The 25,821-nt window shown below is 40.9% G+C and overlaps 2 pseudogenes; one reads left to right on the top strand and one right to left on the bottom strand.

The window, feature by feature from the left end:
* LOC140948814 (pseudouridylate synthase 7 homolog) overlaps nt 1-25,821 on the top strand; it is a 96,154-nt pseudogene that overhangs the window by 55,586 nt on the left and 14,747 nt on the right.
* On the bottom strand, nt 1,463-11,030 carry LOC140937564 (quinone oxidoreductase PIG3-like; annotated as a pseudogene).

The raw sequence follows: 25,821 nt of genomic DNA, 5'->3' as shown, positions 1-25,821 counted from the left end.
AAAGAACTTCGTGGCTGTTCTATCCCTCACCTACTAATTACATATACGAGGCATCTTGACGTTTGTGACAGCCCTGCTACAAAGTCTAACCGTTTGTAGATATTAATATGTAGATTTAGCCAGGGCTAAAGAGCGAAGCTCCCATTAATAAATATATAATTTAAATCAATCAATAAACTTGTAATCCACAAATCAGTTAACTTAAGGGCACATTCATGTGGCTTTTGAGGGGAAAGCTAAGTGATTTTAGAGTGAAGCATCTCACATCAAGTTGACTTATATGTAAAAATAATAAACGTCGCGCGTATCAAACGCTTTATAAGATTACACGTCGTTATAACTGAAACCATTAAATAACAAAAAATAATGATAATAAATTTGCGATTATGTTGAAGCGTATCTCTGTTAAAGTTCATTCAAACACTCGACCATGACTGACAGCTCGCACTAGAAATGAAAACCAGGTGGCCGTATGGGTGATTTTGGAAATTTTTTGAACGGTTTCGCTAAAAGCCCACGATTGATCGTCCTGAACATTGACAGAGTGCAATTTGTCTTGAAAAATTGTGAAATACCGTATATACTGTCCGAGGTCTGTATGATAAAAAGGTACTGTTTCACCTCAGATGTGATGTATAAAAAGTATAAAAGGTTGGTTTACACAACCTCAGATTTGTTGGCAAGAATTTGTAAAGTAAACCTATCAAACGCAAAAAAATTCGGCCTGATTTGTTTTCCAAGAATTTGTTTTCGAGGCCTAATCTACTGTGATCAAGAGCCATTATGGCTCTTGAATGTGATCGAATATATTTTTTGGGTTATTTTTTGCTATGTTTTGGGTGTACATATTTAGGCTATCAACTCGATGTAAGATGTTTCACTCTAAAATAACTTATCCTTTCCCTTAAAAGTCACATGAATGTGCCCTTAAGTTAACTGATTTGTGGATTACAAGTTTATTGTTTAACTTAAAATATAAATTTATTGATGGGAGCATCGCTTTTAGCCCTGGCTAAATCTATATATTACCTAATGCAATGTTAAACTTACACGCCAAGAAAGAGTGACCAGTCTTGAACATAACGTCATGACTTCAGATGGAACGCGGCTTAGTACCTAATGCAATGTTTCACTTACACGCCAAGAAAGTGTGACCAGTCTTGAACATAACGTCATGACTTCAGATGGAATGCGGCGTAGTATCGCATACAACACTTCACTTACTCGCCAACAAAGTGTGACCAGTCTTGATGCCATCGTGACTCCACATGGAGTATTGAATCAAGTCAGACGGTACCTGTTATAGCTCGGTTTAATTTTGTTCCATTCGTTCATATTAATGGCATCGCCTCTGTCATGTGTTAGTTTACCAAAACAAGAAACGGTGGCCATGTTAGTGAACCCCCCCCCCCCCCCCGCACAAAAAAAAGCACTGCTTATTTTAAAATAGGGAGAATTTTGTAATGAGACAAAAGCAATAAATAAATATAAGCAAACAATATAAAGGTTAGAGTTCAGATTTGGTTTCTTCAGTATTTGTATCATCTGGCCTAATTTGTATAATACTTTTCCCGATATTTTCATTCGACTCCATTCTTTTGTGAGCTAGCTGGATTTGATCCATGGTGAAAACTGAATCCACAATAGTCTTTAGTCTTCCATTTGCAAACTGTGGAACAATTCTTTCTGAAAACTCTTGTACCAGTTCTCTTTTGTACTGCAAAAGAATGGGGGAAAATAATGATAAGCCGTTTTTTGTGTAAGGCATCGTAAAAGTACTTGCAGGGGGTCTTCTTGCTGCACTAATACCACAATGCTGTTTTCAGATAGAGGGGCCGGGGGCGTGGTGTTTAGGGGGGTCCGAACCACCCACCTCCCGTGCCTAGCATTTCTGCCTCCCACCCCTTTATTAGCCCTTTTACAATCGCAAAATAATCAGGAGTTTTGCATAATTTCCCCCTTTTCCTTCCACTTCCCGCCTCCCCCACATTCCCACCCCGTTGCCCTCTTCCACTTTTTCGTTATTAACTGTGGGGATTCTGTACTGTAAACCCTGTTAGTACGGACACTGAGAAGGCCTTAGAAAGTGTCCATATTAATGGAGTGTCTGTAGAAAGCAGGTTGAATTTAGAGAAAATGTAAGGACTTTCTTTCCCAAGAGACAAAGCAAGCTGTCCGTAATGACGAGGTGTCCATATTAAGTGGGTGTCTATGAAGCAGGGTTTGGCTGTGGTTGATGTACAGTCGAACCTCCGCCAACACCAACCTCTCTACAATGGCCACCTCTCTAAAACTGCCACTTTTTTTCATCCCGGTGAACAAAAAATCCATACATATTGACTCTTGTTTAAAGCTCTCTACAATGGCCACTTCTTCACAATGGCCACTTTCTTCTGTCCCCAAGGTCAGGGGAAAATATCTGTTCAGAAGACGATTTGAGATCTAGAATTTTCGGAACATTTTTTGTACAATTTCTTGCTTGCCTGCCTCTCCTAGGATTTTCGAACATCTAAAAAATGGTATAATTGCCCATTTTTAAAGGATTTTTACCCTTAAAAGGTCACCTAGAAATTTCGGGAGCCTTTTCTCTGGCTGAAATTTTCGGAAAGGTAAGTCTTGATCCCTATAATTTTTGGATCACTAGACTTTTAGCTAGGAAATCCGAACAGATGAAAAAGTTTAGGGGATAAAAATATGCCTATATAGATCTACCATTTAAATACTAAAATACGTTCAACAATGCTATGTTTAAGTGGTTTTGAACTATATTCTCGTTGGGCGCCCCTGCAAGGTGGCCATCGTTAAGAGGTTCAACTTTAAAATTTCTAAATTTCTCAACTAAATTTCTATCTACATTTGGTATTGACAATGTAGAGATCCTGAAACAAAAGAATAATAACTTACACCAAGGGATCTACTCCTCAGTGTCGTTCCTATAAGTGAAGCTCTTTTCCTTAGGATGTCCCTGAGGAGGTCACCTGAGACATTACTGCCACCCAAAAGACCATACAAGATCCAACGACCATCAACAGCAAGACTCTTTATATTCTGTTCCCAAAATGAGCTTCCCACACAATCAAGGATGACATTTGCTCCTCGACCTAGAAGAAAATAAAACAATAATAGATCTTAATTTAAGCATACAAACTCCAGTTAAGCAAATTTTTTTTCTTTATTTATTTCTTTTCTTATTTTCATTTTCTTATTTTTTGGGTTGATTATAATGCCATGGGGGTGGGATGTTAGAATAGGTATTTTAGTCCCCTAAGACTTTGTAAGGAACCTTTAGTGGGAACTTCAACAATCAGATCAAGATTGAGTTTCAAAGCAAGTTATGTTTGTGTGCTTGTTACTTTGCCACACCTCTTTGTATCCATTAGCAACAGAAGCTTTTGAGCATTTAGGGAAAGAACAGGCTTAGAATTTCAGTCAAGCAAAGAACAAATTAACAAAAACTTCTAGCCCTGTAAGCTGGCTTGTAAATTTTAAACTACAGTCAAACTCTGTTAATACAGACACTTAGGGGGCCATAGAAAGTGTCCCTATATTAACGCGGTGTCCGTGTTAAGTGGGCTGAATTTAGAGAAAATATAAGGACTAGGTACAAGGAAAACTATCCATAGTAACAAGGTGTCCATATTAGGAAGATGTCTGTAAAGTAGGGTTCGACTGTAATAAAAAAAATATAGGTGATGCGTACATCCACAGTACATAATTCTTAGCAAGTTTAGGAATCATTTTTAGCCAGAACAACAAGTACCATTTGTAACATTTTCCACCCAACTGGAGAAATTTCCTGTTTTGTAGTCAAAGCCTCCTTCAGCTCCTAGTGACTCAGCCATCTTAATCTTTTCCTCTGATCCCGCAGTAACAAAAGGCCTTGCTCCAGCTAACCTTGACAGTTGTACCAGAGCAGTACCAACGCCGCTGCCCCCGGCATGGATTAATACTACTTCACCACTCTTAACTTTGCCAAGAAAATGCAATAGTTGATATGCTGTTAACCAAACTTCAGGGATGGCCGCAGCATCCGAGAGTTTGTAAGAGTCTGGGACAGGCATTACAAGTGCTTCATCAACAGCCACATACTCAGCATAACCCGTGTGAAAAACCTCCATGGAATTCCATGGATTTCCATGGAAAATTCTCCATGGAATTCCATGGAGGATTAGGACATCAATTTCCATGGAATTCCATGGAAATTTCTCCATAGATTTCCATGGAGGATTAGGACATTTCCCATGGAATTCCATGGAAAACATTAGCACAACAATTTCCATGGAAATTCCTGCATCGACATTTTCCATGGAATTCCATGGAAAAGTTCCATGCAATTCCATAGAAACTACTCCATCGATTATTCCATGGATCTCCAGGGAGTTTCATGGAATTCACAGGAATTACACATTTAAAATATCCAGTGAATCAAATGGAATACATAACAGATTTTGGTCCACTACAATTTATTTGATCAATAAAAGGACCGCATAAACCTCTTTTTAAAGATATCAATCAAAAGTTAACATGCTTTTGGTGGAAAATTTGACATACTGTAGCTAAAACAAATTAATGTTTACTTGTGACTATATACATTGCAGTTTAGAACGCAGCAATCATATTGAAGTAGCTTAAATGAAAAATTTAGATTTAATATAAAGCAAGGAATCTTGGCCTGGTGTTTAAGAAAAGTAACAGGTGAACAGATGCATAATTGAGAGAAAAAAAATAAGCTAATACTTGAATGCATAAACCGTCAGTATGTAAGACTTAAACATCGCTTTATTTAATGCCACGAAAAAGCGAAGTGCTACTTATTTCCTCGATCAGAACCATGGTATTTAGTTATAGCAAAGTCCTACCTAATCCTTGGGAAAAACGGCGTCAGCCACAATTATAATTTATCAGTCTCTTGTACAGTTTTTACGTAGCAGGCATGAAAATTCTAAATATGATATTTCTTCTTATACATCGGAGCAGTCCATCGAAGTACAGTCTTCGATTTCTAATTCTGCCGGAATTAGTAACTATTTCGAAGGATTCCAAAGGCAATTTGCAGGAAAGACCACATTTATATCTGTATAAACAAAAAAAGATGAAAACTACATATTAAAACCGATAAACAGCACCCGAAAAGTCACCCTTCTAAATCTAGCAGAGACAATCGAGCGGACGAATTCAGTTAAGCAACCAAACACGAGTTGTCAACATATTAAGCTTACCTTCCTCTTTTAATGTGCGATCCAGCTGAGTCATTGTTCAATCGAAGTTGATTTGAAACAAGCCAAATGTAAGCAACCTAACAAGTGATATTTTGCGCTGAAAATAACATCTTTTTCGGATGCATTCATTGTACAGACAATCCGTTTACACAACTCTGTCGTACTGCACAGAAGTCCGCCTAAAGATTCGAACCAAGAAAACTGATCTTCTACGCATTTCTATTGGTTCAAGAGCCCCACGTGATCGCGTAAGTCACTAAGCGGGGGAGGCCTGGACGCCAGTTCAAGCACCAAACATGGCGTCAAATCACGGCACGATCGTGGAGATGTCTGTCTTTAAAGGCTTTAAATTGTGGTCCCTTTCAGAGTTAATTGAACTATTCCGACACTGTCGAAGAGTAAAGCAGTGAGAGAAAAATATTGCATTGTTCGTGCAGGTGAGGGAACCTTTGAAAAAAGGCAGCAGGCCTATTCATAGTCTGATACACAGCCGTTGTTAGTGTCGTCACGCAACGCTTCTCCCCACTAAAAACGGCTGTGTAACAGACTAGCCTATCCATGGATGCGGCAAAAAAACTCTAATATTGCTTGTGTAGGTTCGCCGAAATACTCCATGCAAAGCAATCTCATCAATCAGGTTGGACTCGAGTAATAGGGAAAATCTTAGTTCTCAACCAAAAACACTTCGATACCGAGAAGAGTAATATGTGCCTAGTGGGATCATTTTCTACTGGCTATTTAAGTACGGGACCCGTACATCGTCTTGTATTTGCTATTCATACGGGATTCCGACTAAACTGATTAGGGCTATTAAAGCCCTGACTCGAAACGGTTAGCTTCCAATTAGGGTTACGGTTGTTTTTATATGAGTAAAATCAAACTCACCTAGTAGAGAGTTACTTAACTCAGTGGTAGAGTGGTTAGGTTAGGAACTGTGGATTCTACGCCCCTGGATCGGTTCTCAATCTTGCCACATCGAATTTTTCTTCTTTTCAAAATTTGCCACTGAAATTTTTTCCTTAAAAATGGAACAGTGGTTGAAGAGACTTACACTTTCATGGAAATTTGTTGATCAGAAATTTCAAGAGACTTGAAAATTTCATATAAATTTCAAGTAGAGACTTCATCACGTATGTCATAGCAAATACAAGTCGGTGTACGGGTCCTGTATGAATAGCAGCACTGTGTCAATGTAATGAAGCAACTGCATGTTGTTAATAACAGTGATCTTCTCATATTTTAAATGCAACACTGCTTTTAAAAGATAAATGGCAGACAGCCCTACTAAAAAACAATTTTCTATATTTATTTTTTTTAACAGGATCATTTTTTTATTAAGCACTCAAAACATTCCTCTTTATAGTTAGCAATAAAATTTCTTACACTGGGACTTTCAGCGTCGCCTGTCGGTGAACAATACTTTTGCATTGTCTGTGTAATTTAAACTAAATGCACTATTTTGCTTTTAGAAAACTTCCAAATGTTTCCTGTTTTTCTATCCAATAAAAAGTGCAGACTTGAACATGTGGTTAACGAGTTGATGAGTTGCTTGATTTCTGAATTTCTATGGATTTTCTCATACAAACTGCATGGTATTCTATCGAACTCCATGGACACGCTATGGCATTCCATGAAACTGCATCGGTACTTCAGGGAACCCCATGGCATTCCATGGAACTCTACAATATTCACTGGAATTCCATGGACCTCCAAGGAAACTCCATGGAATTTCATGGCATTCCATGGAACTCCATCACTACTTCATGGAACTCCGTGGAACTCCATGGCATTCCATGGAACTCCATGGATACTCCATGGAACTCCATGGCATTCCATGGAACTCCATGGATACTCCATGGAACTCTATGGCATTCCATGGAACTCCATGGATACTCCTTGGATACTCCATGGAAGTTCCGTGGAATTCCATGGATTTCCATGGTTTTACATGGAATTCCATGGATTTACATGGATTTCCATGGATTTCCATGGAATTCCATGGAATTCCATGGAGGTATTTCACACGGGAACCTCCACCTTTAAAAACCAACTTATAGTAAATTTAGAAGACAGTAAAAAACATGTTCCTTCAATTTACAGCACTACTATAAGAGTTTTAGCCAGACTTTTGGCATAACTGGAGTGGTTGTTGAAGGTGCAAGGCCCTTACAAGGGTCTGGGGACAAGCCCTACCCCAGAAAATTTTAAAATCCAAAAGCTCTGAAATAATATTTTCAGTTTTCTTTCTTTTCAGAAAAATCAATCTAGTTCAACTGAGGACTGAATGTATTTTATTCAATAAAGAATCAAAATTTACAGCATGTAGACAAGGCTATTTAGCCTTGTCTTGCCTCTAGCTATTTAAACTACAGCCCTGACTATTAAACATTGTACATTGTAAACTTAAATGAATGTCTTACATGAGTACCACTCTTTTTAGGGCCTGACTTACGGGTCATTTTCACGTTAGGCTCAATCAATCAATCAATCAATCAACCAACTTTATTTAAACACGGTAAATGGCTCAGCAAGCTGGTTTTCAGACATGCCGTATGATAATTACAATTTATAAAAATTAAGACTAGTGATTAACTAACAATACAACATAACAGCAAGAGCCTAGTGGCTCAAAATGAGGCTGAGTCAGGCCCAAAACATAGTCATGTATTATTTTATGCCTGCGGACATGAACTCTATTGTTTGTTCTTCACTCCACCCCCGCCCCTAGCCTGAATTTCAGACAATTACTTCGAGTCATTTTTACTCCCTCAGTAATCGTCTGAAATTCAGGCTATCCACCCCCCCCCCCCCCCCCACAACCCTCTGATATAAAACACCACTTGACCCAGTGCCCAAAGTATGATACTGGTACATTATTGGCTTAGGACATTTGTAAGGCAAAGAACAAACCACCAAAATTCACTTTCATAATTATTGTACTGACAAAAATAATCTCCGTCAGTGAAGAAATTTATGCAATTTGCCGCAGAAATTCTGCTGTCAATTAAAAAAGTAAAATTTTTGAAGAAATTAAATGGCCTTAATTCCAAACTAAGGCATAGAAAAGCCTGAATGTCGATTTTATCTGGGAGATTTGGTGACTGACTTCAAACACAGATATCCTTCAAGTAGGTAGAAATAACAAAATTTTTGTACTCACCACCTAACAAGGCCATAACATGGTCACCTTTCCTATGAAAGAAAAAAAAAAAGAAAAGAACACAGTGATCATAACAATCCTTTTTACTGAATTAAAAGAAGAAAATCTTTTCAAAAATTTCTATAGTAGTGTATCTGATAAATCCTACACTAATGGACTGGTCAAATAGATACCAGCAGTGAGTTAAGAAATTAAAACCAGGTTTAATTTTGTTGATGCAGTCAGACCCATAAGGATAACTCAGACATCCTCATGGACTCAGTACAGGCTGTGTAGTCCCTTTCCTTCCCCCAGTTATTCTTCATCAGTGTCATTCTGTTTTATATCCCTGTCACATCAAGAACTAGTCCAGTTCTGGCACCTCTGTCTTACTGTCATGCAACATTGTGTGACAGAGAGAGAAGGAAAAAGAAGAAAAAGAGCAGAAATAATTTATTCAACAAACAAAACCAAACATAGCTTTTCATGGCGCCCAGGTTAAAACAACTTACAACAAAACAAACAATGGGCAAATTATGTGATAATTTGGGAAATTTCACTAGAACATGATAGCCCCCTCCGTATTTGCCCAATATGTTCAATAATCTTAATAATTAATTGAAAGAGTTGTTTTTAATCAATTATATGAATAATTACATAATAATAACTTGTTTACTGAATCACAATCTGGCTTCAGACCTATGTTTTCCACTGAAACAGCTTTACTTGAGGCTACGAATGAATGGCTATGGAATATTGACGACAGTCTCTTAAATGGTGTGATATTCCTGGACTTGAAAAAAGCTTTTGATACCATGGATCATGCTATCCTTCTGGGAAAGCTTAAACTCTATGGGGTCAGTTCTCAATCCCTTAACTGGTTCCAGTCCTATCTATCTGACCGAAAGCAACAAACGTTCATTGATGGAGTTCAATCTGATTTCTGTAATATAACATGTGGTATTCCACAGGGGTCTATTTTAGGCCCTCTCTTATTCACTATTTATATTAATGATCTCCCTTCATGTAATTTGTTTTCAAAACCCAGAATGTATGCAGATGATACTACCCTTACCACATCTGCAGAAGACCCATGTGTCCTTGAACATAAAATGAATTATGATATGAATTTAATCCAGTCATGGCTGTCAGCAAACAAATTAACTTTAAATGTTAAGAAGACTAAATACATGCTTATAGGGAGCCAATTTAAGTTATCCCAAATAAACAGTGACTTCACAGTCAAAGTCAATAATACACCCTTAGAAAGAGTAATTAAACATAAATCCCTTGGAGTTCAAACTGATGAATCTTTGAACTGGCGCCCACACATTCATACCATTTCAAAGAAAATATCCGCTGGTATTGCTATCTTAAGGCGTGTAAGTCATTTTATACCATTTGATACTAGAGTGAACATGTACAATGCACTGGTAATGCCATATTTTAATTACTGTGGTGCCGTTTGGGGTAATATCAATAAGGGACTAGCAGACAAACTTAAAAAACTGCAGAATAGGGCTGCTAGAATTCTCACTTTTTCTAACTATGACGTTCGCTCAAGTGTTTTGTTGGATGAGCTTGGCTGGGAAAGGCTAGAATATGCAAGACTTAAACAGTTGGCTGTGACAATGTATAAAATCCATAATAATCTTTCCCCATCGTATCTGAGGCGGATCTTTACCAACACCTCAAATGTACATTCACACAATCTTAGAAATTCTGAGTTAAATTATTATGTCCCCAGACCCAAAACTGAGTCTGCAAAAAGGAGCCTACACTACAGAGGATCTGTTCTGTGGAACAAGATTCCCTCAGAGATTAGGAAACTGCCCAGTTTAAATGTTTTTAAAACTTCAATTCATGGGAAAGATTTTTCTAATACACCATGACCCATTGTAACTCTTATTATCCATAATGTAAGTTTTTGTATTTTTAACATTATAGTCAATAGTTCCTTAGTCTTTTACTCTTAGTATTTTAGTCTAGTCTTAAACACGATTCCTAGGAAGACCATGTAAAATGATACGATTTCGTGTATAAATAAAGATTGATGATGATGATGATGAATCTTCAGACAGTTCCTTTCTTGACCTCCCTTTTCCCTGTCCCTGTAAGGATGACGGGTTTTTGAATAGGGGTTGCTGATTTTTTTTTTCAGAGATGCCGACAAAATTTTGTCCCTTAATGCAGACAAATTTTTGAAAGGGCGCCCACAAAAATTTGAGTGTTTGGTTTCCAGTCATCTTTAGAGGGGGGGTTAGGATAAAAAGATGGAAATCCCCCTGGGGAGGAGGTGGCGAAGGGGGGGGGGGGAGGGTTCCACATCCATATGCCCCCTCCATAGATATCGACGCAAGTGTTTTATACTGTGTTAAATACTTACGTCCACTTTCCAGCACATTTCTCGCTAATCTCCTCTATCACACCAGCAACTTCTAGCCCTAGGATGTCTGATTCCCCCGCAGGAGGAGGATATTACCCCCGGCGCTGTAATGTGTCAGCTCCATTGATCGCCGTGTAGTGAGCGCGGATTAACACCTTAGTTTTCTCTACTTTTGGCTTTGTTACTGTACCAATATAAAGATTATCTACACCGCCAGGCTTATAAAGAACTGCTCTCATTGTGGAATTTCCAGAGATAAGCACGATATCAAGAATGAACAACATGAAACACAAACGTGCGACTTCTGTTGTAATATGGGTCATCTTTCCACCGAGAGAAGCCTGGAACTATGCATGGTACACATCGATAAGGATACTTAAGGATTTTTTTCTGGCAGGTAAGTGGTGTAAGCATCATATAGTGGTTCCCCGTTAGTTAATATATGGCATAACTTTACATAGCCCTACATAGCCATACATAGCAATACATAACCCTACATAGCCCTACATAGCCCTACATAGCCCTACATAGCCATACATAGCCCTACATAGCCATACATAACCATACATAACCCTACATACCCCTACATAGCCATACGTGGCCCTACAAAGCCCTAAATAGCCATACATAGCCATACATAGCCATACATAGCCATACATAGCCATACATAGCCCTACATAGCCCTACATAGCCATACATAGGCATACATAACCCTACATAGCCCTACATAGCCCTACATAGCCCTACATAGCAATACATAGCCATACATAGCCATACATAGCCATACATAACTAAACATAACCCTACATAGCACTACATAGCCATACATAGCCATACAAAACCATAAACAGCCCTACATAGCCCTACATAGCCCTACATAGCCCTACACAGCCCTACATAGCCCTACATAGTCATAAAGAGCCCTACATAGCCATACATAGCCATCCATAGCCCTACCTAGCCCTACACAGCCATACATAGCCCTACATAGCCCTCCATAGCAATACATAGCCCTACATAGCCCTACATAGCCCTACATAGCCTTACACAGCCCTACACAGCCCTACATAGCCATACACAGCCATACACAGCCATACATGACACTACATAGCCCTACATAGCCATACATAGCCATACACAGCCATACATAGCCCTACATAGCCCTACATAGCGCTACATAGCCCTACACAGCCCTATATAGCCATACACAGCCATACATAGCCCTACATAGCCCTACATAGCCCTACACAGCCATACACAGCCATAAATGGCTATAGGGCTATGTATGGCTATGTAGGGCTGTGTATGGCTATGTATGGCTATATATGGCTATGTATGGCAATGTATGGCCATGTATGGCTGTGTAGGGCTGTGAAGGGCTATGTAGGGCTATGTAGGGCTATGTAGGGCTATGTATGGCTATGTATGGCTATGTAGGGCTGTGTAGGGCTGTGTAGGGCTATGTAGCGCTATGTAGGGCTATGTAGGGCTATGTAAGGCTATGTCGGGCTATGTATGGCTGTGTATGGCTATGTATGGCTATGTATGGCTATGTATGGCTATGTAGGGCTGTGTATGGCTGTGTATGGCTATGTAGGGCTGTGTAGGGCTGTGTAAGGCTATGTAGGGCTATGTAGGGCTATGTAGGGCTATGTATGGCTATGTAGGGCTATGTATTGCTATGTAGGGCTATGTAGGGTTATGTATGGCTGTGCAGGGCTATGTAGGGCTATGTATGGCTATGTATGGCTATGTAGGGCTGTGTATTTCTGTGTATGGCTATGTATGGCTACGTAGGGCTATGTAGGGTTATGTATGGCTATGTATGGCTAAGTAGGGCTATGTAGGGCTATGTATGGCTATGTAGGGCTATGTATGGCTATGTAGGGCTATGTAGGGTTATGTATGGCTATGTATGGCTATGTATGGCTATGTAGGGTTATGTATGGCTATGTAGGGCTATGTAGGGCTGTGTAGGGCTGTGTATGGCTATGTATTGCTATGTAGGGCTATGTAGGGCTATGTATGGCTGTGTAGGGCTATGTAGGGCTACGTATGGCTATGTATGGCTATGTAAGGCTATGTAGGGCTGGTTTTTGAACGCACTTTTTTAAGTCACGTCTGGTCAACTTAATCATCTATTTGCAACTATCTAGGGCTATGTATGGCTATGTATGGCTATGTAGGGTTATGTATGGCTATGCATGGCTATGTAGGGCTATGTATGGCTATGTATGGCTATGTAGGGCTATGTAGGGCTGTGTAGGGCTGTGTAGGGCTATGTATGGCTATGTAGGGTTATATATGGCTATGTATGGCTATGTAGGGCTATGTATGGCTATGTATGGCTGTGTATGGCTATGTAGGGCTATGTAGGGTTATGTATGGATATGTATGGCTAAGTAGGGCTATGTATGGCTATGTATGGCTAAGTAGGGCTGTGTAGGGCTATGTATGGCTGTGTATGGCTATGTAGGGCTATGTATGCCTATGTAGGGCTATGTAGGACTATGTAGGGCTATGTATGGCTATGTAGGGCTATGTAGGGCTATGTAGGGTCATGCATGGCTATATATGGCTATGTAGGGCTATGTATGGCTGTGTATGGCTATGTACGGCTATGTAGGGCTATGTAGGACTACGTATGGCTATGTAGGGCTAAGTAGGGCTATGTAGGGTCATGTATGGCTATGTATGGCTATATAGGGCTATGTATGGCTGTGTATGGCTATGTATGGCTATGTAGGGCTATGTATGGCTATGTAGGGCTATGTAGGGCTGTGTAGGGCTATTTAGGGCTATGTATGGCTATGTATGGCTATGTAGGGCTATGTATGGCTATGTAGGGCTATGTATGGCTGTGTATGGCTATGTGTGGCTATGCATGGCTATGCAGGGCTATGTAGGGCTGTGTATGGCTATGTATGGCTATGTATGGCTATGTAGGGCTATGTAGGGCTATGTAGGGCTGTGTATGGCTATGTAGGGCTATGTATGGCTATGTAGGGCTATGTAGGGCTATGTAGGGTTATGTATGGCTATGTATGGCTGTGTATGGCTAGGTATGTCTATGTATGGCTATGTAGGGCTATGTATGGCTGTGTATGGCTATGTATGGCTATATATGGCTATGTAGGGCTATGTAGGGCTATGTAAGGTTATGTATGGCTATGTATGGCTGTGTATGGCTGTGTATGGCTGTGTATGGCTATGTAGGGCTATGTATTGCTATGTATGGCTATGTAGGGCTATGTAGGGCTATGTATGGCTATGTAGGGCTATGTAGGGTAATGTATGGCTATGTACGGCTATGTAGGGCTATTTATGGCTGTGTATGGCTATGTATGGCTATGTAGGGTCATGTAAGGCTATGTAGGGCTATGTAGGGCTATGTAGGGCTATGTATGGCTATGTAGGGCTATGTAGGGTCATGTATGGCTATGTACGGCTATGTAGGGCTATTTATGGCTGTTTTTGGCTATGTATGGCTATGTAGGGTCATGTATGGCTATGTAGGGATATGTATGGCTATGTATGGCTATGTAGGGCTATGTAGGGCTATGCAGGGCTATGTATGGCTATGTAGGGCTATGCAGGGCTATGTAGGGTCATGTATGGCTATGTATGGCTATGTAGGGCTATATATGGCTGTGTGTGGCTATGTATGGCTATGTAGGGCTATGTACGGCTATGTATGGCTATGTAGGGCTATGTAGGCCTATGTAGGGCTATGTATGGCTATGTAGGGCTATGTATGGCTGTGTATGGCTATGTATGGCTATGTATGGCTATGCAGGGCTATGTAGGGCTGTGTATGGCTATGTATGGCTATGTATGGCTATGTAGGGCTATGTAGGGCTATGTAGGGCTATGTAGGGCTGTGTATGGCTATGTAGGGCTATGTATGGCTATGTAGGGCTATGTAGGGCTATGTAGGGTTATGTATGGCTATGTATGGCTGTGTATGGCTAGGTATGTCTATGTATGGCTATGTAGGGCTATGTATGGGTGTGTATGCCTATGTATGGCTATGTATGGCTATGTAGGGCTATGTAGGGTATGTAGGGTTATGTATGGCTATGTATGGCTGTGTATGGCTGTGTATGGCTGTTTATGGCTATGTATGGCTATGTAGGGCTATCTATTGCTATGTGTGGCTATGTAGGGCTATGTAGAGCTATGTAGGGCTATGTATGGCTATGTAGGGCTATGTAGGGTCATGTATGGCTATGTACGGCTATATAGGGCTATGTATGGCTGTGTATGGCTATGTATGGCTATGTAGGGTCATGTATGGCTATGTAGGGCTATGTACGGCTATGTAGGGCTATGTATGTCTATGGAGGGCTATGTAGGGCTATGTAGAGCTATGTAAGGCTATGTAGGGGGTATGTATGGCTATGTAGGGTCATGTATGGCTATATAGGGCTATGTACCGCTATGTAGGGCTATGTATGGCTATGTAGGGCTATGTAGGGCTATGTAGGGCTATGTATGGTTATGTAGGGCTATGTAGGGCCATGTATGGCTATGTACGGCTATGTAGGGCTATTTATGGCTGTGTATGACTATATATGGCTATGTAGGGTCATGTATGGCCATGTAGGGCTATGTATGGCTATGTATGGCTATGTATGGCTATGTAGGGCTATGTAGGGCTATGTAGGGCTATGTATGGCGATGTAGGGCTTTGCAGGGCTATGTAGGGTCATGTATGGCTATGTATGGCTATGTAGGGCTATATATGGCTGTGTATGGCTATGTATGGCTATGTAGGACTATGTATGGCTATGTAGGGCTATGTAGGGCTATGTAGGGTCATGTATGGCTATGTATGGCTATGTAGGGCTATGTATGGCTATGTAGGGTTATGTATGGCTATGTATGGCTGTGTATGGCTATGTATAGCTATGTAGGGTTATGTATGGCTATGTATGGCTGTGTATGGCTATGTATGTCTATGTATGGCTATGTAGGGCTATGTATGGCTGTGTATGGCTATGTATGGCTATGTATGGCTATGTAGGGCTATGTAGGGCTATGTAGGGTTATGTATGGCTATGTATGGCTGTGTATGGCTATTTATGGCTATGTAGGGCTATGTATTGCTATGTATGGCTATGTAGGGCTATGTAGGGCTATGTAGGGTTATGTATGGCTATGTAGGGCTATGTAGGGTCATGTATGGCTATGTACGGCTATGTAGGGCTATTTATGGCTGTGTATGGCTATGTATGGCTATCTAGGGTCATGTATAGCTATGTAGGGCTATGTAGGGCTATGTAGGGTTATGTAGGGCTATGTAGGGTCATGTATGGCTATGTACGGCTGTGTATGGTTATGTATGTCTATGTTTGGCTATGTAGGGCTATGTATGGCTGTGTATGGCTATGAATGGCTATGTATGGCTATGTAGGGCTATGTAGCGCGATGTAGGGTTATGTATGGCTATGTATGGCTGTGTATGGCTATGTATGGCTGTGTATGGCTATGTATGGCTATTGAGGGCTATGTATTGCTATGTATGGCTATGTAGGGCTATGTAGGGCTATGTATGGCTATGTAGGGCTATGTATGGCTATGTAGATCTATGTAGGGTCATGTATGGCTATGTACAGCTATGTAGGGCTATTTATGGCTGTGTATGGCTATGTATGGCTATCTACGGTCATGTATGGCTATGTAGGACTATGTAGGGTCATGTATGGCTATGTACGGCTATATAGGGCTATGTATGGCTGTGTATGGCTATGTATGGCTATGTAGGGTCATGTATGGCTATGTAGGGCTATGTACGGCTATGTAGGGCTATGTATGTCTATGGAGGGCTATGTAGGGCTATGTAGGGCTATGTATGGCTATGTAGGGGTATGTATGGCTATGTAGGGTCATGTATGGCTATATAGGGCTATGTACGGCTATGTAGGGCTATGTATGGCTATGTAGGGCTATGTAGGGCTATGTAGGGCTATGTATGGCTATGTAGGGCTATGTAGGGCCATGTATGGCTATGTACGGCTATGTAGGGCTATTTATGGCTGTGTATGACTATATATGGCTATGTAGGGTCATGTATGGCCATGTAGGGCTATGTATGGCTATGTATGGCTATGTATGGCTATGTAGGGCTATGTAGGGCTATGTAGGGCTATGTATGGCGATGTAGGGCTTTGCAGGGCTATGTAGGGTCATGTATGGCTATGTATGGCTATGTAGGGCTATATATGGCTGTGTATGGCTATGTATGGCTATGTAGGACTATGTATGGCTATGTAGGGCTATGTAGGGCTATGTAGGGTCATGTATGGCTATGTATGGCTATGTAGGGCTATGTATGGCTATGTAGGGTTATGTATGGCTATGTATGGCTGTGTATGGCTATGTATAGCTATGTATGGCTATGTAGGGCTATGTATGGCTGTGTATGGCTATGTATGGCTATGTATGGCTATGTAGGGCTATGTAGGGCTGTGTATGGCTATGTATGGCTATGTATGGCTATGTAGGGCTATGTAGGGCTATGTAGGGCTCTGTAGGGCTGTGTATGGCTATGTAGGCCTCTGTATGGCTATGTAGGGCTATGTAGGGCTATGTAGGGTTATGTATGGCTATGTATGGCTGTGTATGGCTATGTATGTCTATGTATGGCTATGTAGGGCTATGTATGGCTGTGTATGGCTATGTATGGCTATGTATGGCTATGTAGGGCTATGTAGGGCTATGTAGGGTTATGTATGGCTATGTATGGCTGTGTATGGCTATTTATGGCTATGTAGGGCTATGTATTGCTATGTATGGCTATGTAGGGCTATGTAGGGCTATGTAGGGTTATGTATGGCTATGTAGGGCTATGTAGGGTCATGTATGGCTATGTACGGCTATGTAGGGTTATTTATGGCTGTGTATGGCTATGTATGGCTATCTAGGGTCATGTATAGCTATGTAGGGCTATGTAGGGCTATGTAGGGCTATGTAGGGCTATGTAGGGCTATGTAGGGTCATGTATGGCTATGTACGGCTGTGTATGGTTATGTATGTCTATGTTTGGCTATATAGGGCTATGTATGGCTGTGTATGGCTATGAATGGCTATGTATGGCTATGTAGGGCTATGTAGCGCGATGTAGGGTTATATATGGCTATGTATGGCTGTGTATGGCTGTGTATGGCTGTGTATGGCTATGTATGGCTATTGAGGGCTATGTATTGCTATGTATGGCTATGTAGGGCTATGTAGGGCTATGTATGGCTATGTAGGGCTATGTATGGCTATGTAGATCTATGTAGGGTCATGTATGGCTATGTACAGCTATGTAGGGCTATTTATGGCTGTGTATGGCTATGTATGGCTATCTAGGGTCATGTATGGCTATGTAGGGCTATGTAGGGCTATGTAGGGCTATATAGGGCTATGTAGGGCTATGTAGGGTCATGTTTTGCTATATACGGCTGTGTATGGCTATGTATTTCTATGATTGGCTATGTAGGGCTATGTATGGCTGTGTATGGCTATGTATGGCTATGTATGGCTATGTAGGGCTATGTAGGGCTATGTAGGGTTATGTATGGCTATGTATGGCTGTGTATGGCTGTGTATGGCTGTGTATGGCTATGTATGGCTATGTAGGGCTATGTATTGCTATGTATGGCTATGTAGGGCTATGTATGGCTATGTATGGCTGTGTATGGCTATGTAGGGCTATGTAGGGTTATGTTTAACTATATATGGCTATGTAGGGCTATGTATGGCTATGTATGGCTATGTAGGGCTATATAGGGTCATGTATGGCTATGTATGGCTATGTAGGGCTATGTATGGCTATGTATGGCTGTGTATGGCTATGTAGGGCTATGTAGGGTTATGTTTAACTATATATGGCTATGTAGGGCTATGTATGGCTATGTATGGCTATGTAGGGCTATATAGGGTCATGTATGGCTATGTATGGCTATGTATGGCTATGTAGGGCTATGTAGGGCTATGTAGGGCTCTGTAGGGCTGTGTATGGCTATGTAGGCCTATGTATGGCTATGTAGGGCTATCTAGGGCTATGTAGGGTTATGTATGGCTATGTGTGGCTGTGTATGGCTATGTATGTCTATGTATGGCTATGTAGGGCTATGTATGGCTGTGTATGGCTATGTATGGCTATGTATGGCTATGTAGGGCTATTTAGGGCTATGTAGGGTTATGTATGGCTATGTATGGCTGTGTATGGCTGTGTATGGCTGTGTATGGCTATGTATGGCTATGTAGGGCTATGTATTGCTATGTATGGCTATGTAGGGCTATGTAGGGCTATGTAGGGCTATGTATGGCTATGTAGGGCTATGTAGGGTCATGTATGGCTATGTACGGCTATGTAGGGCTATGTATGTCTATGTTTGGCTATATAGGGCTATGTATGGCTGTGTATGGCTATGAATGGCTATGTATGGCTATGTAGGGCTATGTAGGGCTATGTAGGGTTATGTATGGCTATGTATGGCTGTTTATGGCTGTGTATGGCTGTGTATGGCTATGTATGGCTATGTAGGGCTATGTATTGCTATGTAGGGCTATGTAGGGCTATGTAGGGCTATGTATGGCTATGTAGGGCTATGTATGGCTATGTAGGGCTATGTAGGGTCATGTATGGCTATGTACGGCTATGTAGGGCTATTTATGGCTGTGTATGGCTATGTATGGCTATCTAGGGTCATGTATGGCTATGTAGGGCTATGTAGGGCTATGTAGGGCTATGTAGGGCTATGTAGGGTCATGTTTTGCTATATACGGCTGTGTATGGCTATGTATTTCTATGATTGGCTATGTAGGGCTATGTATGGCTGTGTATGGCTATGTATGGCTATGTATGGCTATGTAGGGCTATGTAGGGCTATGTAGGGTTATGTATGGCTATGTATGGCTGTGTATGGCTGTGTATGGCTGTGTATAGCTATGTATGGCTATGTAGGGCTATGTATTGCTATGTATGGCTATGTAGGGCTATGTATGGCTATGTATGGCTGTGTATGGCTATGTAGGGCTATGTAGGGCTATGTAAGGCTATGTAGGGCTTTGCAGGGCTATGTAGGGTCATGTATGGCTATGTATGGCTATGTAGGGCTATATATGGCTGTGTATGGCTATGTATGGCTGTGTATGGCTATGTATGGCTATGTAGGGCTCTGTAGGGCTGTGTAGGGCTATGTAGGGCTATGTAAGGCTATGTATGGCTATGTAGGGCTATGTAGGGCTATGTAGGGCTATGTATGGCTATGTAGGGCTATATATGGCTGTGTATGGCTATGTATGACTATGTAGGGCTATGTAAGGCTATGTAGGGCTATGTAGGGCTATGTAGGGTCATGTATGGCTATGTATGGCTATGTATGGCTATGTAGGGTTATGTATGGCTATGTATGGCTTGTATGGCTATGTATAGCTATGCATGGCTATGTAGGGCTATGTATGGCTGTGTATGGCTATGTATGGCTATGTATGGCTATGTAGGGCTATGTAGGGCTGTGTATGGCTATGTATTGCTATGTATGGCTATGTAGGGCTATGTAGGGCTATGTAGGGCTATTTAGGGCTGTGTATGGCTATGTAGTGCTATGTATGGCTATGTAGGGCTATGGAGGGCTATGTAGGGTTTTGTATGGCTATGTATGGCTGTGTATGGCTATGTATGTCTATGTATGGCTATGTAGGGCTATGTATGGCTGTGTATGGCTATGTATGGCTATGTATGGCTATGTAGGGCTATGTAGGGTTATGTATGGCTATGTATGGCTGTGTATGGCTGTGTATGGCTGTGTATGGCTAGGTATGGCTATGTAGGGCTATGTATTGCTATGTATGGCTATGTAGGGCTATGTAGGGCTATGTATGGCTATGTAGGGCTATGTAGGGTCATGTATGGCTATGTACGGCTATGTAGGGCTATTTATGGCTGTGTATGGCTATGTATGGCTATGTAGGGCCATGTATGGCTATGTAGGGCTATGTAGGGCTATGTAGGGCTATGTAGGGCTATGTATGGCTATGTAGGGCTATGTAGGGTCATGTATGGCTATGTACGGCTATGTAGGGCTATGTATGGCTGTGTATGGCTATGTATGGCTTTGTAGGGTCATGTATGGTTATGTAGGGCTATGTAGGGCTATGTAGGGCTATGTATGGCTGTGTAGGGCTATGTAGGGCTATGTAGGGTCATGTATGGCTATGTATGGCTATGTAGGGCTATGTATGGCTGTGTATGGCTATGTATGGCTATTTAGGGCTATGTATGGCTATGTAAGGCTATGTAGGGCTATGTAGGGCTATGTAGGGCTATGTATGGCTGGGTAGGGCTATGTAGGGCTATGTATGGCTGTGTATGGCTATGTATGGCGATTTAGGGCTATGTATGGCTATGTAGGGCTATGTAGGACTATGTAGGGCTATGTAGGGCTAGTATGGCTGTGTAGGGCTATGTAGGGCTATGTATGGCTATGTATGGCTTTGTAGGGCTATGAAGGGCTATGTAGGGCTATGTAGGGCTGTGTAGGGCTTTTTAGGGCTATGTAGGGCTATGTAGGGCTATGTATGGCTATGTATGGCTGTGTATGGCTATGTATGGCTATGTATGGCTATGTAGGGCAATGTAGGGCTATGTAGGGTAATGTATGGCTGTGTAGGGCTCTGTAGGGCTATGTAGGGCTATGTAGGGCTATGTATGGCTATGTATGGCTATGTAGGGCTGTGTAGGGCTGTGTAGGGCTATGTAGCGCTATGTAGGGCTATGTAGGGCTGTGTATGGCTATGTATGGCTATGTATGGCTATGTAGGGCTATGTAGGGCTATGTAGGGCCATGTAGGGCTGTGTAGGGCTATGTAGGATTATGTACACTCCTTCTAGTAAGTAACGGGGAACCACTATATGATGCTTACACCACGTACCTACCTTTTTTCTCACGAGAACATCGCAATCGATTGCGGGCGCAATTTTAAGATGGCGGCGGTATGGCGGGCTTTATCTATGTAGGTCCTTGAAAGTTCGATTCTTGGACAGTGCTTGGAGTCAACCGAAACTGGACTTCACCACCGTGGCCATTAATAAACCTGCTCTTTCACACCGCTCGCGGAAAGTATGGCCAAGTATAAAAGTTACTTAAGATGCTACTTTTCTTCAAGTTTATACACTCGATAAAATTGCGGGCGACATAATTACAAGAATCTTTACTGTAGAATGAGCACCTTAGTCTTTACTGTAGAATGAGCGGCTTAGTTCATAACAACGAACAACGAACAACACTGAAATGAACAGTGAATGAACAGCGATGTTGGGGTCTTTGTTTAACTTCATATTTGCATAGGTTAGCGAGTGAACATTTTACCAGTTTATTCCTTCCTTTTCTTCAAGTTTATACACTCGATAAAATTGCGGGCGACATGACTATGTATTTCGGGCGACATAACTCTGGTTCCGGGCGATATGACTTCGGGCGAGATGACTTTCGGGCGGCTTGACCGGTTACCCTTCAGCTGGTTGATTGAAATCGATGTTTGGCACAACGAGTAAGGTCGCTGAAGGTACTGGTAGTCAAAATTGAAACAGTTGATCAATGATGGATGTTGGTGTTCATTCTGAACATTTTACAGGGCTAACTCTTTACGGAGTTCGCTCACGATGAGTATGAGGTGAGCTCGCTTTCTTACGGGGCTATTAGCCCACCTAAGACAGTGGCGGCCAAACTGAAGCCCGATGCGTTGACAAAATTTTTTCTTACGACCGCCCCACCCCCTTATCTCAGGGTCTGGATGACTGCCCCCCCTTCCTCCCCGCCCCCCTTATTTGAAGGTGTGGATCCTCCACTGTAAGAAATCGGGTAGTATATTTTGTGCTTATAAAGTGGACATTTAGAAGTATTAAGTTTAAGCCTACTTTTTGTTTTCTGTGCATACATTTTTCTTTTACAAGTTCAGTACAGTTTTACGTTTCCTGGTGTATCTGGAAATTCCCTGCTAGCTAGCTAGTTGGGGTATAGTAAGATTTCCGTATAACCACAACATTTATTATACATGCGGCATTTTCATACTTTTTCTCACAAATAGTTAACACGAATAGAGTCAAAACATGTATGCATTATAAATGAATGCGTTTATATGGAAATCTTACTATTCCGGAATTTGTTAACAGTTTAGGGTGCGTTTCTTTTCTAAAATCCGAGATCAGATCAAAAATCCAATAGGATGTTTTGTTGACAAAAGAAACAATGTATCCAAAAAAGGGATTATTTTTCATTCATTTCCATAGAAACGACCTACGATATCGACAGTATCCTGGAGACGGAATAACACGGCTGCTGACAAGGTTGCAAGTTTGCTGATCTCTCATTGTATTCTGGACGGTTAGCTTTAGAATGCTACTTTAGACGGGCCAAATTAAGACAAGTCTTGAAATAAGATATGTCATAATTGGGAAAGTAAAGTCTTCCAAGATGTGCCGGTGAAGTTGTGTAGCAGTTTTTTGCTTGTAACCAGAACAATGCAGGGCCTGCTTGTACTGCGATTTTACCACGCCGATAAAACGGATAAAATGGATTGTTTTATCCATGACTCTGGTAAAAAAATGGCCGTAAAGATAAGCAGTCTTGTCAAAAAGTTGATGTTTGTATTAAAATTGTTTTGAGTTTCCACCAGCAATATTCATTCTTTTCGGATCCACAGTAAAGAAACACTTCGGATCATGTATTCAAAGTATTCGGTTTTGGATATGATCAAAGGTCATCAAAAGAATCCACCTCCATTGTGGATCATTTCAACCAATAATCTGAGTTTTGGATTTTAGTAAAGAAACAAAATGTCCTTGTTTAAATTGAAAAGTCCAAATTTCGATTTTAGTAAAGAGAGTACTCATGGCATTCTAAAACATAGATATGCAGAGTTTATTGTATGGGACTGGGATCTTGTTGTCAGTCTTGTCAGGTATTTAACGACAGGTAGGTTTCTCAAGTGGGAAGACCATAAGAAATATTATAGTGGCATAAAAGGATCACAGAAGAATGGTTTATCGTGCAAAGAGGGCACTCTTCTCAGTTTTAGGTATCAGAAGTTATAATTATAAGGGGGAGGGGGGGGGAGGGGGGTAGCACACCGAACCACCCTAGCAGATCCTTGTCTTTTGTAACACTTTCAAGTGATGATCATCAAGTTTAATAGTCATACATGGTTTGTTTCCCTTTGTCTGAACCAATTGAAAGGAAAATATAAATAAACGTAAATGGTAAAAGAACAGTAGTCAACTGAAATTTCTTCCGTAGTACCATAACATTCTACTTGCTTGTGACAAGCCAAGAGCTTCTGAGCTTTATCAAATAATCCTGCATCATAAAGAAAAAATGGTTGCTACATTTATAGCCCTTGGTCAGGACAGAAGTTTCTTGGTTTAGCCATAGTGGCCACTTTGAAAGTGCAAGCAAACTGTACACAAAAAAGAGAAGGATTTGCATCCTATATATTTTATGAAAGTATGCTCAAACTTTAAAACTCAAATGAAATTTCGTAACTTATTCTAGTCTTGTTGTATGAAGAAATTTAAAGCACTGAATATCAAAGGTCAAGAGAGCTACGGTTGAATGTGACAAGAAAGTATTACCTATTTTGACCTTTAAAGCTTTTTATTAACTTTAATTTCAAAATGCTCCTCTTTGGTTTATTCTGTAGATAATGTGATGGAAAGTGATGGCAAAGAAACTAACTGTTCTGGAAAGCAACTGAAAACGTATGCATACGTCATGCAGGTACAGAGTTGTTGTCTTGCTTGTTAAACCTATGTTGCTTCAATTTGTTGCCACCACTGTCATTGTTACTATTAATAAGCTCCCTTTAGTAAGTGGCCAAGGAAATAAGTTTACAGTGCTGCTGGCAAAGTCTCTCTCATTATTTGCGATTCTTTTTGGGTACTTAACAAAATTCCTTTCTTGAGCTATATGTACAATCAAAGCAATCATAAATATATAAATAAAAAAATAACGATAACGATTGGAAAAAAAAGGAGAAATTAAAGTTGACTCTTCTTGGCTAGAGGTCATATTTGACAGTCTTACATTATTTGTAAAACTATTTTGCCGATATTTTCATTAGACTCCATTCTTTTGTGAGCAAGCTGGATTTCATCTATGGTGAAAACTGAATCCACAATAGTCTTGAGTGTCCCATTTGCAAACTGTGGAACAATTTTGTCTGAAAACTCCTCTACCAGCTCTTTTTTGTACTGCAAAATGATCAAAAAGTACAGTGAGGCACCATAGGTATTGAAAAGTGGTACACGCTCCCTTTCACCACTTCAGTACAGTTTGTACAGGTTTGAACTTGGATAGAGTCGCTTGGAATTAAACTTCATTCATTTCCATAGAAACGACCTACAATATCGACAGTATCCTGGAGACGGAATAACACGGCTGCTGACAAGGTTGCAAGTTTGCTGATCTCTCATTGTATTCTGGACGGTTAGCTTTAGAATGCTGCTTTAGACGGGCCAAATTAAGACAAGTCTTGAAATAAGATATGTCATAATTGGGAAAGTAAAGTCTTCCAAGATGTGCCGGTGAAGTTGTGTAGCAGTTTTTTGCTTGTATCCAGAACAATGCAGGGCCTGCTTGTACTGCGATTTTACCACGCCGATAAAACGGATAAAATGGATTGTTTTATCCATGACTCTGGTAAAAAAAATGGCCGTAAAGATAAGCAGTCTTGTCAAAAAGCTGATGTTTGTATTCTTGTGTTTTAATTAGTAATAATATACACGAAAAAATTACTCAATTCTGATTGGCTGAGAAAGGAGTGCAGCTCTTCTGTAACACGAGTGCAAAATGTGTAACACGAGTGCAAATTACAAATGCTTTCTGATTGGCTGAAAACACAAAAGGAACCAACAAGAACCAATCAGATTAGAGCTGTTTTAGCAACAAAAATTCAAGAAAATGGCCATGTTTTTCAGCAGGTAACCTGCGATCAGGCGAATTTTTTTTTTTTTTGGCGGGGGAAAAAAAAAATACGTCTGATACAATTGTTTGTCAATTCGTCTGCCGCCCCCTAATTAAAGGATC

Source organism: Porites lutea, chromosome 1 (genome assembly GCF_958299795.1).
Source record: "Porites lutea chromosome 1, jaPorLute2.1, whole genome shotgun sequence".
Classification (NCBI taxonomy): domain Eukaryota; kingdom Metazoa; phylum Cnidaria; class Anthozoa; order Scleractinia; family Poritidae; genus Porites; species Porites lutea.
This window is presented reverse-complemented; position numbering and strand designations above follow the sequence as displayed.